The sequence below is a fragment of the Apis cerana genome, linkage group LG10 (assembly GCF_029169275.1).
Source record: "Apis cerana isolate GH-2021 linkage group LG10, AcerK_1.0, whole genome shotgun sequence".
NCBI classification, from domain to species: Eukaryota; Metazoa; Arthropoda; class Insecta; order Hymenoptera; family Apidae; genus Apis; species Apis cerana.
The window spans coordinates 2,064,935-2,083,735 of NC_083861.1; the positions used below are offsets into that span (position 1 = coordinate 2,064,935).

The 18,801-nt window shown below is 41.1% G+C and overlaps 1 protein-coding gene across 11 annotated transcripts in view; it reads left to right on the plus strand.

Moving 5' to 3' along the window:
• LOC107994194 (protein embryonic gonad-like) overlaps positions 1-18,801 on the plus strand; it is a 94,840-nt gene that overhangs the window by 20,713 nt on the left and 55,326 nt on the right. Inside the window, exon 2 of one of the 11 annotated variants that reach the window (XM_062081070.1) lies at positions 8,877-9,050. The exons of the other annotated variants lie outside the window; for them this stretch is intronic. The gene's annotated coding sequence lies outside the window, so the exon portion shown is untranslated. The remainder of the gene's footprint in view (positions 1-8,876; positions 9,051-18,801) is intronic. 11 annotated transcript variants of the gene reach the window in all.

Here is an 18,801-nt window from a genome sequence, read left to right on the forward strand (position 1 = left end):
GCCACGAATCACCACCCTCCTTTTGTGCCAGGACCTTTCTCCGCCTCGTATTATCCGCTCGCCTAAGTCAACAGGTCCACCCGTGATGTCGTGCCCTCTTCCCCTTTTCCCTTTCTTCTTCTTTTTCTTCTTCTTTTCTTCCTTTTACCCGTCGACACCTTCGACGATATTCCTCGCGAGGAAACCGTCGTTCCTCTCTCCGTCGTTTTAATCGAAGCACAGAAGCTATTAGGGTAAAGATGATGAGGTGAATTTCAGAGAGGTAATTTTCAGAGCCAGATCTATTTAGCCGGATGATTCATAATTCGGTTTCGTAGTTGGAAATGATCGAGGTTGAATCGCGATTTCGTAACACGCCACTCCCCACAGAGTCCAATTTTAATTATTACTCGGCTCACGTGAGCGAGGATAACGGAGACGAGAGAGGATCGATTTGATGGATTTGAATCGAGAAATGTGGGAAATAACGGGGGAAAAATTGCGGTTACGTTTGCAGGGAAACGTGACCACTTTGCGCAGGGAATTACTGCCGTATCCTTGCTTCGTGCGATTGAAATTTCGAACAAGAGTTCAATTCTTATCATCGATACACACCATAAATATTTCAGATCGACATTCATCGATAGTACTAATTTCAAAAAAAGTACAACCTTCCACGTTCCGCATTCTCACAAAACGAGCCAATGTACAATACCACCCCCCTCGCCATACCACGAAGCTTCTCCCTTAACGATCGAAATTCCGCAATTAATAAATCCCCCCTTTCAGCATATATAGCCACCGTGGCTCACATAATCGATTATATTATTACACTCGCGCGTTTCCCTTTAAAGCTCGGGTCAACAGCGGGCGGTTTACTTTAATCGGGGGGAAATTTCATCTCCACGTCGGGCCCATCATATCGCACCGGCTCGTTACCGGCCGATCGAGCGTTCCGTGATCCGAGTCGAGAATGCCAATTACGTTTGTTTCTTCGCCTAGAAGTCGGGGGAGGTCGAGGCGAGGCGAGGCGCGTGGTGCGCATCGTGTGTGCGTTTTTTCGCCTCGGTTACTTCCGCATCGATGGAAACGTAGTCATATCGATGGAGCCGCGAGATAGCCGCGCGTGTGCGCCGAGCGTTGTTCGCGATCAATAGATCGCTGTACCGGCGGATCGGCGATCCGGCGATCTAGCAGCGGGAGATCGTGTAGCGATCGTTCGTTCCGCGATCGCGCACAATACGAATCGTACGTTCCGGGGTCGTACAGGGGGCGACTGTCTACGTATACCACCTCGGATCCGTGAGAAGTGTGCTGCTGCCTCCGCTCACGAAGCTCGTACACACCGCTCGTGCTGTGTAAAAGATACTTTCGACCGCGCTGTATTCGTTGGAGGGTGAGGCCGCGTCGCGAGCCTCGTTGGACATTTCCACTAAAATATGTATTCGGGGTTGTTCGATGGAATGTTTCTAGAATTTTCTCGTATTCCGATTCTTCGATGTTTGACGAGGAGGAGAATTTTGGAATGGAATTTTAATACGAACGGTCTAGATTTCTGGAAAAATTTCGCAACTCGTGCTCGCATCCGAGGCGATAATTTTTGGGGAAGTGATGCGTTTCCAAAGGGGCGCGTCGGGCATCCGCTGCTCGCGGAAGGTATGCAGCGTCAAATATCTTAGCGGGCAAAAGTTATATTATACCGAGCGTATCTGATGTCTACATGCATGCTGCTCGTACATAGCAAGGCATTCACGCCGGCTCCGGCCACGAAATAATGCACGAGGATCGGGCACGGCAGCTGCCGCCAGCCTCACAACGATATCAAAGGATTTGCTGATTCAGAGGCGAGCGCACGAGCGCGCACGGGGAGCGGAGTTCAGGTGAGGAAGAGGAGGGAGAAGAGGAGGATCGGATCGGATCGGATCGTCCGTTTTCCTCGCGCAGAATCGGAACGTCGATCGATCATCGAGGGTGTAACGTCTTCTCAGGGGCACGGATCTGGGGATAGAGAAGGCGGCTGACAGTCGTTCTTCACACGGAAGATTTATTTTCTCGATGAAAACGTGTATATAGATCCGTGGGAGTCTACCAAAAAAATCTCTTCCTTCCTTCTTATATATATTCCCGTTCACGATTTCAATCGCCACAAAGAAATCTACGAAACTTACCACGACACTATTTTTATATATTATTTCATGCTTCAACAAATCGTTATATCCTTGGCAAGAAAAAATGTCAAGAAAAATTCACTTTGCTATGATGTTGTTGTTATCAAAAGAAAAATTCTAGAGAGAATCGGAGAGATTTCCGCGAAATTCACACTTGGACCGGTCCCCCCTGGCGACAATCCATCTTTGGGGTTTCACTCGCTTATGTTTCATTTCGATGGGGTCTGCGGGGTGTCCCCGGGGCGACGTTTCGCAACGCGATTTATCGGCCGTTTATTTATTTTCGCCCGTTTCTGTCAGAGCCGGAGGGGAGGGAGGCCGATACCAGGGTGTCGATCGCTATCTTAATTTCGTATTGTGATCGGTCGAACGCTTTGCCGGACTCGGTCTGAATGGTGTACACGCGAGCGCGACACTCTCCCGCAAGGCAACACCCTTTTGTACACGGTACACTGACACCGGTGTACGATGACGTAGTGTCGATGTGAAACCACACACTGCGGCCGTTTTACGAAACGTCGCGTGCAACTATCTCGGCTTCCCTTGTCAGGCAATCAGCGTCGGCTTGTGGCTGGTCGCCGTCGCGAGGTGAAAAGAGTGTTTTGGAGCTGAGGTTGAACGCGACGGCGCATTCTTGTCACGCCGTTCTAACGTGAAAGTACAAATAATTTAGTTAACCAGGAAACGTAGCGGCGCGGCCATTAGGAGAGCCGTGTTGTTTAATGTTTAGCCAGTTTCACGCTCGATCGTGCATGCATGTAAGCCGCTGCCTTTACATATGTATATAAGTTTAGGCGTTCCAGGATCAAGAGGAAATTTTTGAACAGTTGCACCGAGATTCGAATCATTCGACAACTTGGGTTTTATACGTAAGGGCTGTTTCCTTTCGATAATCAATCCTGCGATGATGTATTATTCTCCGTGTCAAATGGGATAAAAACATATGTAAAATCTATCTTCTTCGTTTAACTGCTTAGAAATACTTCAGATTCATCTTTGTATATCCATTGGACTGGACAGGTTACAACAGACAAATTCACGTTTCGACTTGATCCCCTAAATATCGTTCCAAGAACAAAGCGAAGAAAGAAAAGTAAACCGAAAAATTTACGTAATTCTGGACTATGTACCTGCAGAGAGTTCGAAAATTCTCGAGAAGCCAGGTAGATCCATCGGTTTCAGATGCGTCACGATTAGGTCGGTGGGTGGAGCTCGCGATCAGATTAATGACGTCATAAACCCAATAAAATATCACCGTGAGGAGCAACAATGCGGGCGAATATCCCTGGGGAATCGGGAGCGAGCACCATCTCTGTCCCCTCCTTCCCTCTTTCACCCCGTGGCTGATGGATGATGCAAATAACTGTGCCCTGGTCTTGACGCAACCGTCGAACGGTCACGGAGCACTTTTCTCAGCAGGTGGCTGGCTGCAGGTCCCGAAAAAAAAGGGAAGAGGCGCGCGGGGAAGGGGAAAAGAGAGCGCGCGACTCGGGGGCGGACAGGGTGAAAGGGAGAGGGAGAGAGAAAGAGACCCGGTGAAGAATGCATCCTCGTAAGAAAGTCGAGCTCGACCTCGACCGAAGATGCTCCTTTTTCTCTTTCCTTTTTTTCTTTTTTTTTTTTTCCTTCCCCCATCCATTGTCGGCAGTCCAGATCGACGGATCGCGCGTCGACCAATAAAAATGAAAGTCGGTCGGCGAAGGATAGGTCCCACGCTTAGGTCACTTTTTCACCTAACTTTTACACCTTGTGCTTCTGCTCGACACTTGTTGCGCGTGTATTATGCACAGGATGAATCGAAAAAAATCGAAAATAAAAATCTTTCCGATTGAAGATTTCGTGGAAATTTTTCAAGTAATAAATAGTGAATAATTAATAGAAATTTGAAATTTGGATTTAATTTAACGAATAGTTTATGAGAATTCGTTATGTAATATAATCATCTCTTATATTCATCTACTTATCGTTTATTTATTGGTGTAATTTCTTTTGGATAACGATAAAATAAGTGTTTCAAAGAAAGTAGGAAATTTATGATATCGTAAAGTTTCAACAAAAGTACACGCGATTTTTGTCATACCTGCAATCTAATAATTCTTGCCTGCAAATTTCATTGCCTGCATTTTCATTAAAAGAAAAAGCGATATATAATCTTCGTTTACAAACAGATTTACCGATAACTAGAGACTTAATACGGATTTAGTGTTTAGTCGAAGCAGTAAAAAGAAAAAACAATTGAAATGTTAAATTTCCCTACAAAAATTCCAAGTGTATTCAATAACAAACACTATCATATTGAATCACTTATCGTTTCATCGATCCACATAATATACACTCAGAACTTAATTCAAATACTGTCGTAATACGCTTTTGTTCGAAAATTTGTCCGAATCGATGGAAGATCAATCGAATGGAAATAAACTTTTGGAGCAAACGCTCCAAATCTGGATGGACGAGTGAGCGTCTCTCTAGTTAGTTCGACGAGCATCCGGCGATGATATCGAGGCTTCGTCCTTCTCGGGTGGATGTATCGACAAATTCGTGTCCCGCGGCGAACGAGGCAGATCTGTCACATCCGTGGAGAGCAATCAGAACCTGCAGCATGTATATCGCGTTATGCAGCCCCACGGGCCAGCCAAGGGGTCGTGGGGTCGGATATCGATAGTTTGAATCGACGGACGATGTCTCTCGTCGTGCTCATCAAGACGCGACAAGACGGCTCTTGCATGGTTGCTGCGTCATCCGCATCCAGACGCAGGATGTACGCTCGTTGACCACTTGGTTCCCTCCCCTCCCTTGCCGCCCCCTTTGTTTTTCATGTTGGAGGAGAACACTCGTAGAAGCTTCGTAATTACGCGGCTATTTTGTAGAAAGTTGAATCGAGAAAGCTTCGTTCCCGCTTCTTCAGATTGATCCACGGGATAAGGAATTTTTAATAATAAACGGAGTTTATTCGTGAGAATGCTCGATCCGCGGAATTTAGAAATAAGAAAAATAAGAATATTTTTACGAGCAGTATCACGTAGGATGTTTTGCGTAAAAGTTATAACATCATCGCTTTACAATCCCCCTCGTATTCAGATTTCGATGTTTCGCTTTTGCGAAGCGATAGAAGGATTTATTGGTGGCATAAATCCTGGCATCGAGCGATGCCCAGTCGTGGTTGATTTGTGCTTTCTATTATGATATAAGGAAGTAGTTTTAGTTATTTATTATCTTTGAATCTCTGTCGCATATGGATTATTTTTTAAAAAATGCAATTTCAAAGTAATTCTTTAAAAATTTAAAAAAAAAAAAATAGAAAGAAATCTAATGGATAGAAAATTTGCTACGAATGAATGAATAATCATGTTCAAAGGAACGTTTCCTTTGTGCGAGCTACGAGCTATTCCATCTCTTTTTTTTTTCGTTCTTTCTTTCTTTCTTTCTTTCTTTTTTTTCTTTTTTTTTTTTCGTTTTAGTGTCTCTAATTGCCCGTATACAACGCAACCAGTGGTAAAAAGAAACGATAAATTTCGAGTTTAAAGAATGGCTATGTAAACTCGAACCTTGAAAATAGCTTCTGTTGTGAACACATTATTTACCAAATTTTTAAATCTCTTACATTACAACTTGAGGACTGTTTGAAAAATAAAATCTCGGTCGGGAAAAAAATTCATAACGATTTACAGGGCTGACGACAGATTTTCGAGGTAAATCCTCCAATAAAATGTTGTAATAATTACATACCTGCCTCGAAAACAGTTTTCCAAGCTTAAAGGTACAATAAAAACAAAAATTTTTGTTTCTTCAGAGATTTTCAGGTATCAATATGATCCGTTTATTGATTATGATACACTTATTTTTGTTCGTTACTTAAAAATTCTGGTAATTATTTTTTATGGTAATCAGAGGGAACGTATAAAATAAGACACTAGAGATATATCTTAATTAATAAATAAAGGAAAAATAAGATTATACGTTTATTAGAAGTTGGTAAAAAAACTTGGGAAATTATACTAATCGGATGAAAACAGGTAAAAAAGATAAAACATCGGAAAAATACCGTGGGCAATAAAAAAAGAAAATAAAAAAAAGTTAGACTTGATAAAAGCAGGTAAAAGAATTTAAAAAGTTGCAAGTGACCAGGTAAAAAAGGTAAAACACCAAAGATAGTCAAAAATGGACAGTAAAAGAAGGAAAAAAAAAGAAAGAACTTAGATCTAATAATAAAAGCTAGTAAAAAATTTGAAAAGTTAAGAATGACTTGAAATGAAAATATTGGAGTCATCGTAAAATTTCCCTTTGTATTGGCCGACATTTTTTTATTGTTCGTTATAATAATATATTTACCTAAAAATCTTTTCTTTGAAGTTTAAAAAAATTCCATACGATAAATAATGCAAAAGAATTTTTTGTTTTTAATAATAGATTTCGCCAAACAAAGAAGAGAAAAGATAGAAGAAATAGATTCTTGTAATTCGGATAGATTTAATGATATTTCTACAAAAATAAATTAAATCATCGCGTTTTTAAATTTCGATGCGCAAGATTTTTCCTTCTTTATCGTTTATATGAGAAAAAAAGGTATATATATACATATGCATATATGTGTGGATTATCTGTTTAAAATATTTCTAGAAGCAGTAAAACTATATTCTCCGAAACGAACACGTCTAACAGCATGCAGAAATATCTCACGAGGGTGTACGACGTGTATCTTTTTACGGTCTAACGGTGTCCGTGACTTTTTAGCATCGGCACAGGACTCCGCTTTCTTTCTTCGTTTCTTTTCACCTTTCTCTCGACTATTTTACCAAAGGAAAATCGTACGGTTCTTGTATTTTTATGGCACGTGCGCCGCCAGTGAAAAGACACAGACCTGTACCCTCGTTTCCTCTCGAAAAATGTGGGTCAAGTCGTAAAAACATTGGACAGACAGAAGGGTTTCTTCTCTCAAGGGTAGTTTTTACCGTTACTTTGGGTAAAGTTCTTGTAAAATCATTTTTACCATTTTTACTATCATATTCGAGAAACAAATTCAAGTAGGATCGGGGGGCCATAAAAAAATATTTGACTAATTTTTATTCTTGGTCTTGGGTTTTATACAAATTGTATTTTTAAAAATATTTTTTACCTAATACCTTTTGCCTAATACCTCGATGAATATGCTAAGATTTTTAAAACCTATTCTTCCATTTCTGAAGTATACCAGCAATTAAAATAAAAGTATCCAAAAAAATTTCCCTTTTTACCATTAATAATTTCAAAACGATACATATTCACGAACAAAATGGCACAACAATTTTTATTCGATCTTTATCTCATTATTTAAAAAATTTTTCTCGCTCTTTGATAGCTTAAAAAATTCGAAATTAAAAGAATTAATAAATTTCAACAATTTTCTTCTCAATTCGTAATACTTCACAATACAATAACACGATCTTTTGATCTTTATCTCGTGATTTTAACGAATATTTTTAATAAGAAAAAAAATTGAAATTATCTCCACACAATTTTCATTTCGTTTCCTTTTTTTTTTCTTTTCCAATTTATACTTCGCATCGTGTAGAAAATCACGTGCAAGCTCGAACGCGGGCAAACGGGCGGATACCGTAGGATCAGCTTCGAGTCATTTTCATAGGTGGTTTCGAGAAAGGGCGCCGAAGTGGAGCGTTCTCGGGACGTATCGTTGCGTGAAACCGACTCATCGTGGCACAACGAGTGCCTAACGACGGGCATTCAGTGTGTGCCCGTTTGGCCACGTGACATGCAAAAATCACCCTCCTGTTGCCCGGAACCGAAGGCCCCTTTAGCCCGAGGAATGACTGGCACGTGATTGGGCCCCGAAACTCGAGAAGACCGCGCTGATCCTGCCTCCCTCTCCCCTCTACCGGCTGAGTGGAGACCACGAAGCTAATTCGACCAACAAAACGAAACGTTTACTCGCCTTTTGCATAAACGCTTACTCACGCCGTCCACCGGTTTCCTTCTTCGCCGACTCTTTGACCGACCCCTTTTCCTTTCCCTTTACACGCTTAGAGAATCGTAACGGGGGTACGCTTTATTGGTATTGGATTCTTGGGTGATTTCTTTCTTTTTTCTTTTTTTTTTTTTTTTTTTTTTAGGGATTCACTTAAACTTTCTTTTCTCGAATTTTCAGTACTCGGGATTTTTAGGGAAGCTTTTTAAGCTTTGGAGGGAATTTAGGAGTATTAACTAAGTAATTTATTTTATTTCCGATTTTCGTTCTTCTTATTTATTACGAAAACATAATCTGTTGGATTTTTAACATAAGCCGGAGAAGATTTAATATTGCAAGAGAAAGTAAAGATTATATTTTCGAGTTTCTATTTGTAATTAAATTATAGTTCTATTCCTTTTTGTTTAATGATAGAAGAAATTTAATGTTTCATGGGGAAAATAAAGATTTAAGAGTCTATTTTTAAAAATTTTTTTTATCTATTCTTCATCAAATGTTACTGATTTTCTTTTTTTTTTTTTCCAAAATAAATTCTAGTGAAGTAGGACGATTGATTTTGAAAAGTAATAAAAGGAATATTGAGTAGCGCGTCAGAAAGCAAAAATGTTATTTCGAAAAGATTCCAATAATCCAAAATACTTCTCTATTTCAACTAGGAAACGTAAAAATAACACATTTTTAAAACCAGGAAATTTTTCTTAACATTAGATTCCATTCAGTATTATACCTAAAATTTTAATTCTCAATTGAATCGATCTTTCTTTCAGATTCTCCACTCACAAAAATCGAACAAAGGAGAGGAGAAAAGAAAACCCTCGTATCGTCATACTTTGGCTGGCAACCCCTCGCGTTTCAACGCATCGAGCGCACGCAGAAGAAATCGTCCCTTCCTCTTCCGTCCCGCTTCGCCGTCGGTTGGCAATCGCTCATTCGGGATCACGGTATATCACGCTTCATATAGAATGCCGCGAGGCCGATGAATTATTGACCGGCTTGCACCGTCCGGCCATTCGTTCCTAAGCCAGAAACGATCGACAATACCAATCCCGTTGGCGGCAATGATGAATCCAATCATAATTTAGTTACATCTTATTAGACTCCTACCGCGCTGGCTCACCGTGAGACCAGGTATATAACCTTCTTAATCCACGAAATGCATCTCGCTGCTACCCCATCGACCCCTCCTCCCCTCTCTCGTTTCAGACCCCACTGGCCAAGGAACACTTCGATTCCTCTTTCCCGCTTGCGTTTGTCCTTCCTTCGTTGCTCTATGAAACCGCTCATCTTCCATCCGAAGATTATTGCCAACCCGAGTCTAATTTCGATCCGACGATCGCGATTCCTTTTGACGTTATTCCACTTAGGATCGATTGCGTGTATAATTTTGAAGTCTTTTTTAAATGGTTTAGAAATTTGGATTGCAAAAGTGTCGATTTTTAATTGATGGTTTTTTTTATCAACGATGACTAATTTCTTCGATGAATGGGTCGGAGAGTAAAATTAGACTCCTTGGAATGCTTTCTTTTCGAATTGAAATCCAACTAGAAATTTTAATTTAATTTTCATACGAGTTTTGCATTCGACGCGCCGCTATTGCTCGCGTTTCACTCAATTTACTAGCTTGCTTACCGAGATTGATTACACTTTACTATACGGTTCGTTATACCCGCACCAATTGGAAAATACTTTCAACAAATCGAATACACGCGAAAGTAGTTAAAGTGGAAGCTATGATTGCGGATCAATATAGTTTGCATTAACGGAAATTCCTCTCCACAGCGTTGCCAATAATTGTGTCTTTAACGTGTACTTGAAGTAATCGAACCATTCAATTTTATTACTCTCAGTTAATTAACTTAAATCAGGTATAGACAGCAATCGGCCTGAATAAGTTCGATTGATCGAGTAAGTCGAGTGAAAGATGTGGCATCGAATTACGATTGAAATCCAATCACAATCCAATCTTGATACTTCCTTATGCGATCCTCAAAGAAATCTAATAAATTTTCGCGAAAGAGTTCAGTTTCGATTGAATCTTTCATTGGACGAGGCATTGATGTTAATTCGACGCCATTCGAGTTTAAATAAATTGTGAAAAAGATTCGTGTACCATCGGATGTATCGATAATTAAACAGATGGAGTTGGCGAGGCTTATCTGATCAAGCCTGTCGTTGCGATTTCAAACACTTGAGGCGCATCATGACGCGGGATCGTGTTCAAAAGTTTGACACGAAAGTTTCTAATATTCATTCTCGTTCCAACCAAAGTGGCTTAAAGCTCTGTTGAAAGATGCGCGAGTGCGCGTTTCCGATTATTATTTTTTTAATATTTCTTCCCCTTCTTCTCTAATGTACAAACATTAATTAAGTCAGGCTTAAACATAGAGACGTTGAAATTAATGTCAGGCCACGATTGTTGTTTGTATCTCGAAACGAGTAATTTGTATGTTAATGAAAACAGGCTTAGTTAACGCATCGATAGGCTGTATAATGAGTACTGTATAAGAGGGTGAGTCACGTAACTGGCACGAGCTATATCTCACCTCTGATTGAAGTTAGAAGAAAGATGAACGCGAGAATTTTACGACTTAATAAGATTTCTTGAGAATCTACTTCTGGGATGAGCCTATGAAACGTAATTTCTTCCTTTCTTTTTTTTTCTCTCTCTCTCTCTTTTTCTATTTTAGTATTCAAATGTGACAACAAACGAACAGTAACTGAGAAAATCACAACTACATTCTTCTGTAATTATTCTCGAAAAGATGTCGCTTAAAAACCTTAGGGAAAAACTATTATTTAAAAGAGGAAAAGCAAAACTTTGATAAACTTTGATCTCACTCCAATATTCCACGGATAGGGTCACACGACAATGGTTAAAAATCGAAATAAAATTTCGATCGATATCGCTGTCCCCCTCCCCCTTTCGATCTGATTCCCGACTCGGCTTTAACGCAGCCCAACCGATCATTGCCACGCATGTAAAACAAGCGCAGCAGCGTTGAGTCACGGATTTTATGGCCCACGACCCCGCATTTCGCGGTTCTCACGCTGGCTTAACGCAGGAATGTTAAAAAGTCGTTCCTCATTAAACGAACTGGAACGGAATTCCGGAACGGTAATATGGAAATACCCGGCGCAACGTGGTTTAAGCGGGAGCAATATGGATTGTGCATCGCGTGTTCGGCCTTTCTCGTGTTGCGCGTGTACACGCGACGCGTGAAATAGAGACGCTCTCTCTCTCTCTCTTTCTTCGCTCGCCGAACGCAGCCTCTCCCCGAAACGTGTTACGGCTCACTCGAGCTAACACAGGAGAGAAGGAGGAGAGTTTGGTCGGTAGTCGAAAGGAGGATTTTTGCCGTTCGCGGATTTTTTTGTCGGCCGAACGATGGATGTTGCTTCCTTGAAGGTGTTTATTACGGTGGAATTATTGCTCGAGGTATGGGAAAATATTTCGTTACGATGATCCGGTGAAAGATTGGAATATTTCTGGATATTTTTATTTTTTATTAGGAAGAATAAGAGTAATTGGGGAGATTCATTTTTTTTTTTTTTTTGAAAAATAGAATCGAATCTATCGCATTTCGAGGAATTCCTCCGGTTCGATTCTCTCGCATTTTGAGAAATTCTAGCCTGAGGAGCGCGTACATTCCTCCATTTTTTCTCTCTCTCTCTCTCTCTCTCTCCCCTCCACAAAATTCCATCCTTTCTACTTTGAGGAACTCGTTTTCGAACGAAAGAGCAGAAAACTTTGCGTGAAACTTCCCTATTCTATTTCCATCTTTCTTTTTTAAACGAGGAACGTTTCAGTTCCGCGAAGCTATTTTAAGAGTAGAAGAGTAGGAACTCGTAAGAGGCTGCGAGCAGTGCGAAACAATGGCGCCAGGAACAAATTATGCACGAGCACGTTCGCGTAATCAGCCGTGGCTAACTATGTAATTCATGTATTAGACTGGTGGCTAAAGTTTTGACGGGACGTATCCAACGTCTTTTCCAATTACACGCTCTCGCGTAATGAGAATATTAAACGGCGAGTTGAGTAGATTTTTATGTACCTTTCCATCTTTAATGATGTTTAAATACGAAACTAATCGATGAATAAATTAAAATTCGAAATTCAAGTGTGGGATATTAGAGGCTGGTCAATGATTTTCCTTCGAAAATTCGTGGAAAACAAGCAGGAAGGAAAACAGGTGACAATTTGAAGTAGACTGCCGCGGATCAAAGCGGCAAGAATGTTGGTCGGTTAAACGCGGCGTTCACGCAAGCTTGTAAACGCTTCTTTGTGGTCTTTCAGCGGTTGATTCATGTACGGAAGCAACGTGCAAACGATGCCTCTTAGCCGCCGAGAAAAAGAAAAAAACGTGCAATTGCAACTGCAATCTATATTCAAGGTTGCCGAGATGAACGTGGTAATCTTTGGGCGTTCAGGAAAACCGGAATAAAAAAGAAACGTTTTTACGCATCGTTTCTTTCATTTTCCTTCGATTAAACGATTATACGAACCCACGTTTCTCGCTTCTCGCTCGGAAAATAATTAAACCGAAAATATTTCGTTACACAAGATCTCAATCAACACCTTACTTATTGTAATCGCGTCATAAAAACTGAATAAGCTTTTTCCATTCACGAGTTAAGTGTTTGTACAACGAAACTTATTTATTAACGTTCGTTTCGATATTACAGTAACGTGAATAACAACAGGATTAAGTATTAATCAATTTCGAAAAACTTTTCTCAATATCCTCCTCCCATGAATGAAAAGGTATTATAATAATAATAATAATAATAAATTAAACCGCAATAAACATCCATTCCATTCACGTGACACCTGTAACCCTTTCCCTTAAGCAATCAGAAACGCGGCGTCATTCCAGCGGCATTCCTAGCCGCTCTAATTCCTCGACCCGTGACCCCGGCCTTGTCGTTGATTTACCGATCCACTCCGATACGTTTCCACCGCCGATAGCTTCGAGCGTTGACGTTTCAGAAGAAGACGAAGAGGGATCCCCTTTCCGCGTGTGTCTTGCTGGAAGAGCTGGACGAGGAGGAAGGAGAGATAGAGCCGAGGTAGAGCCGAAAGGGAAGCGACGTCGAAACGAGAGCCGCTCCAGAATCGTGGTAGTCGTGCATCCGATAATGAGGCTCGCGCGGCAAAGATTTTCGATCCCGTGCCGCAAATAATCCCTTTTTCTCTCTACATGGGAGGCTCTCATTATCGTGCAGAGCAAGGAAGGTGGCACGAGAGAAGGATAAATGCGAGGGAGGGAGGGAGATGGAGGGTTGGACCGGTTGGATTGATCGATGCCGTTTTATTTTTTTCAGAAGCTGATTGAGATCGCCAGAGATCATTTACCGGTCGACCTGTTCCGGGCCTGGACTAATCAGATCAATCAGACGGAATGATCGCGAAATGAGTTCGGGATCATTATCCTCCAGCAAGAATGCTTTCTCCTTTGCTCTTTCGCGTTTGTCTCGCTCGTGACGGGTCCCCCCCGATCGGAAATCGAATCGTGAAATCGATTCCGACCGCGACGCTGCGCGAGCAATTCACTTGGTCATCCCGGTCATCGTTGCAAGAGGGAATTATTATCGGTGGTATATATATATCGTATATGTACGTTTATCCGCGATTAGATGGCTAGATTATTTGCTAGCCCAGTGGCAAATTTGATGGAATTGAAAAATTGGGTAAAATATTTACATATTTATACATAAATGTTTAATTGATACGTTTGTATCGTTTATGTATAAACATGCGCATATTTGTTTCAAATTTACATACTTATTATTTAAAGTTATTAAAATATCTTCGGTTCTGTTATATTACTTGTTTATCAGAAATTATAGGAGATATTAATTTCTCATTTTCGTGACTAATTTCTCTTCTCGATTGAAAGAAATAAATTTGAATTGGGACGCGAATTCGGGGCAATTCTTCAAAAACGGAACGGCGTGATATAATAATTATCGCACTTTTGCTCGGCGCATTCGCGTACGTACACATTCATGGATCGTTTCACGTTTCTCACGGTAAATCAGCGCGCGGCTCGAAACAATTAGTCGGCTCATTAGGGAGAACGGGGGCGGCCCAGCCACGCTTTTCCATCGTGTAAATTACCGCGTCCCGTTCGTCCCGAGAAACCTCGCCTCGTTGCTTCGAACAACGTGGAAAACGTTGCGCAATAATTCCGCGAAAATGTTGGCCGCTGCTGGCAAAACGAAAGTTGAACGAGAGAAATCATCTCGCTTTTCAAATTGATTTACACTCCTGCCTCTCCATGATCGCGTAAATCATCTCGGGCCACGGACAAACGTAACGGATTTACTCGGTTCGTTCGGTCTGCTATGAGGCTATTTGCATTTTTCAACGTCGTTCCTAATACATATCGAGTCTCGTCGTTTGTCAAAGGATAATCTTGAAGTTTATAGGTATTGGACAGGGAATATTTATGCGATTTAAAATATACGTTGGTGTACTCGCGGTCTGGATAAAAGTTTTTCTCGTGTTTCTTCAGATATTATAAAAAAATATTATTAGAACTAGACTGCGAAGTCTAGTCTATTTGTCCATTTCTGTAAAATTGAAACGCATAAAATATCGAAAGCAAAATACGTGTACTATGGTATTTTTCGTACATTCAAACATTTCTAAATTATATTAGATTAGATATTCTTTATTTTCTTAAATCTTTTATTCATTATCCCTTCGCCGCTGTATTTTTCTATTTAATATTTTTTTATGAATGATTCGAGCGAAGAAAAAGTTTAGCTAATACGACGAGGAAAGTCGATCCGCTTTCGAAAAACGACAAACGTTTTGACTCGAGCACAATAGATCCATTTCACCGAGCTTTCACACGCTGCGTTCTTTGTCGTGTCGGTAAGGCGTGGTTCAATGTCGCAGGTAGATCCTTTTTGCGGAACTCACCCTTTCGAGTCGATTATCGATCGTCCTGTTTCTGTTTTTCTGTTTTTTTTTTAAAGATTTCATTCCTCGATTCCATTAAACATACAAAATCGAACGTGAATGTTTGAAATGAAATCCGAGCTGATCCAAACGCACAATTATTTTTCAACTCAAATACTTGCAAATTCCGAAGATAGAAATTGTCAATCTCTTCATAACAATATTATAATCTATTTCCCAAATTAAAATCGCTTCGAAGAATTCTAGTGCGCGTTAAAAACTCGTGTATCGATTTATTTTCTAAATTGCATCATCGCAAAATTGACCAATCGTCCGTTCCACACCGAGTATAAAACACTCTGAACTTTAAAGTAAGCCGATCCTCTCTACAAATAAATTATTCCGATATAGTCGAGGTGTCGGCGTACATTCACCAAACTCGATGAAAATTCGTGTCCATTCCCAAGCCAGCTCTTCTCAGACGCGGTTCAGCTGCAGCTGGATTCTCTAAACTCACGGCTCCTCGACAAAGATCTCGTCCGGTCGCAGGAGGGCCGAGATAAAATAAAATAATTTACGCGGCGATGCGTCGGGGAAGTCAAACGAAGTCAAAAGTGAAGGAAAGATAATTACCGCGTAATGTTGCACTTTCTCCTCCTCGGAGCGTTGGTGTGTACGCGCGGTCATTTACACGCGTGTAAAACGTTGATGCTTGGAAGCAGCTTGCTTCAAAGATATTAATGTCGTGCTACGTAATACGCGTAATAGCGCGGGGCCACGTGGACGGGCGGCATGATTTAAATCCAGTGATTAGAACGAGCAGAAAACAAGCTTGAGATAGGTATTTTACACGATTTCCGCTCTTTTAACTCGTGGAGAATTTTCTTTAATTTTCTTCCAGACGTAGATGCACATGTATATACATTTGGATATCGAAATGATTCTTTCTCAATATTTTGTTTTGAATAATGAATAATGGTTTTGGATAATTAAAATTTGTTGTATCAGAAAAAACTTTATATTCCAACTAATCTTTATCTCTTAATTTTATTATATTTTTTTTAAAAATTCCTCCATCAAAGAGATTCGTGCGATTGTTTTCAATCCAATGGTCGATCGAGAATAAGAAACCATTTTATCGGAGCATTTCAGAAACGTACAAGTTCCTTCTCTCCTTCTCTTTCTCACAGATTCATCGGAATCCGTGATACGCACGAGCATAACATAAATCCTGCAATTTCCCGCGTATATCACCCGCGTCGAAATTTACAACCCAAGTTATTGCCCCGGACGATACACGACCATCCGCCGAATTTTTCCACCCTTTTATTTATACCCGATCCTCTTACTATACACGTCCACGAGACGCGATCGAGAAATATAGTGCAGATCGTGTTACTCTCAGCCACTTCGTCCACCACACGCAACTATAAAAGTCCCGATGATATATTCCACTGTACAAGTGCGTTTTAACGATTCGTCAAACCTTGGATCAAAATATATTCAATACATTAAACGGCACAACGAAATAAAAAATTCGCAAATGAATCTTAAGGATTCATCGAATCTCGGAACATTTAGAATACATAAATTCTAATTCACAAATGTATGTATTTCAAAGTATATTAAAAGGATATGAAAAGTATATTCGATGTACCAAATCTATTTCGTAACAAAATTCGTTCTTCGAGAACGATATCGAACGAAGAAGAAGCGAAGAAAAATCCAGAAATTCGTATATCTTGGAGGAATTATCCACGCTTGATCCCGTCCTTGAAAGAGAATCACGGTCGAGGATTTTCATGGTGCGTAATGGTTAAAAGGAGGTCGATTTCGTTTCGTGAGCCCCGCCACCGAGAAGAGTCGGTTGCCAGGCTGGGCTCATTTTGATTGATCGGGCAATATAGCCTGCTCGCCCCCCGCGGTTCGTGCATTACCCGCCGCGACGTGGAAAAATTACCGGATTGAGATGCACCCATTAATAATCCTCGCGTACACTCCTCGTCGCTTCGATCGTACACGCACGCGTGTAATTACTCGCGAAACGCGACGTGGAACTGGACACCCAGTTTCGTGGACTTCCAAGGAAAAATACAGTTCCCTTGTTCCACCAACGACGACCAAGACGAGAGTTTACGCCGGTTATGAGTTCGAGCCGACTTGTTTTGCGCTTTGATTTATGGCAGGGATGATTGGACTTTGGAACGCGAGTGAACGCTTTGAGGTTATCAATTTTAGAATATTCTTAGTTTTATATCTCGCAATTTTAAAATGTTGGAAAAAGATATTACAGTTCTTGCTTATAAGGATAAGAATAAATGCAATATTCAAGCTGTCCAAAAATTCTCCTCCAAGAGATCCAAGAGACGTTGATTTAAAATTAGGCAACTATCTCGATATTTATCAAGGATCCACTTTGCCCCGTTCAGGAGCCTCCTTGTCGCCGATCGAAGCTGCTTCGCGAAGCCCGTATCCGTGAACGCGGATAGTTTTATGGCGGCCCTCTGCCACCCCGGTAATGCGTTTGGCTAAGAACTCCCGTGCGAGGAGAGAAACCAAGAAGAGGAGAAGGTGGAGTGGCAGTCGAGGCGTATCGTGAGCAAGAAGGAGAAGGAGACACGAACGGTCTTAATATCCTTTGATTTATCTGAGGGCTGGGTCAGTCACGAGCTTCTTTCTCTCCGTTCAGCCTTTCCCTCCCCTTTGGCCCAGTCACCCTCCCCCAGTGCAAACCGCAACGCATGGGCGGGCCAATAAGTTTTTAAATAACCATAACTCGTGGTTTTATGGGCGAAACGGCGCGCGATGGCCCACGGCATCGATCTCCTCCGCTGCCGAGATACGGTCAAATTGTAGCGAGCGACTTGTTTGCTTTTAGATTCACCCTTTTAGATTCGATTGCTTTTCGGGAACAACATCCTATCGTGGCCCCCTCCCTCGAGAATTATTGCCTCTTCTTCCACGTTCCAGTTCGAGCCGATTCGTAAAGTTGAGATATAGAATAGCCGGTGGGTATAGAATATATTCTCTTTGCTATCTCGGGGGATAAGAAATCGTGTATCGTATCGTTCTTAAGTATGAAAAAATGCTATAAACGTAGAGATATTTAGACATTTTGTAAGAATGTTTCAAGTTTATCGATTCCTGAACTTCTACAGCTATAAATCTCTGTACTTATATTTTGGAAAGAATTTTTTAATGCTTGCAAATATTTGCTAAATAGTTAGTGACAGAAAGGATAGCATATTATGATTACGAGTCATTTTTCCCAATCGAAAATGTTTATATTAAATCTATTAAAAGTTATAATCTAATCATTGAACAGTTACAAATCTTTCTACGAGATAAAATCTTCACATCTCGTAAATTCACCTGGAACTACCTTCGTTACACCGATCCGAGCATTTCCAATCATTACGAAACCATTCTCACCATCGGTCATTTGTTCTCTCTGAAGGCAGATATATCCGAAAAATAAAAGGGGGGGAAAAAAGAAGGAAAGGAAAGACGCGTGGGTGAGCATTATCGAAAGAGGAGGCGTTCGTGAACGTGAACGAATGGTCGATGCACGAAACATCGGGCCAGATTCGTGTAGATCATTACAGAATGGAAGCTAGAACAGCGAGGCGTCCTCTTTCCTGCTCTCGACAGACGGACGCGAGCGTTCTACACGCCGTGTCATGTTGCGGAGGCGCTCCTACTAAGTCACGGGCCATTGTTCTAGTCGTCGTTTGATAGACGATCCTCGTTCGGTACACGACTGCTCGAGAGCACATGCGTCAGGG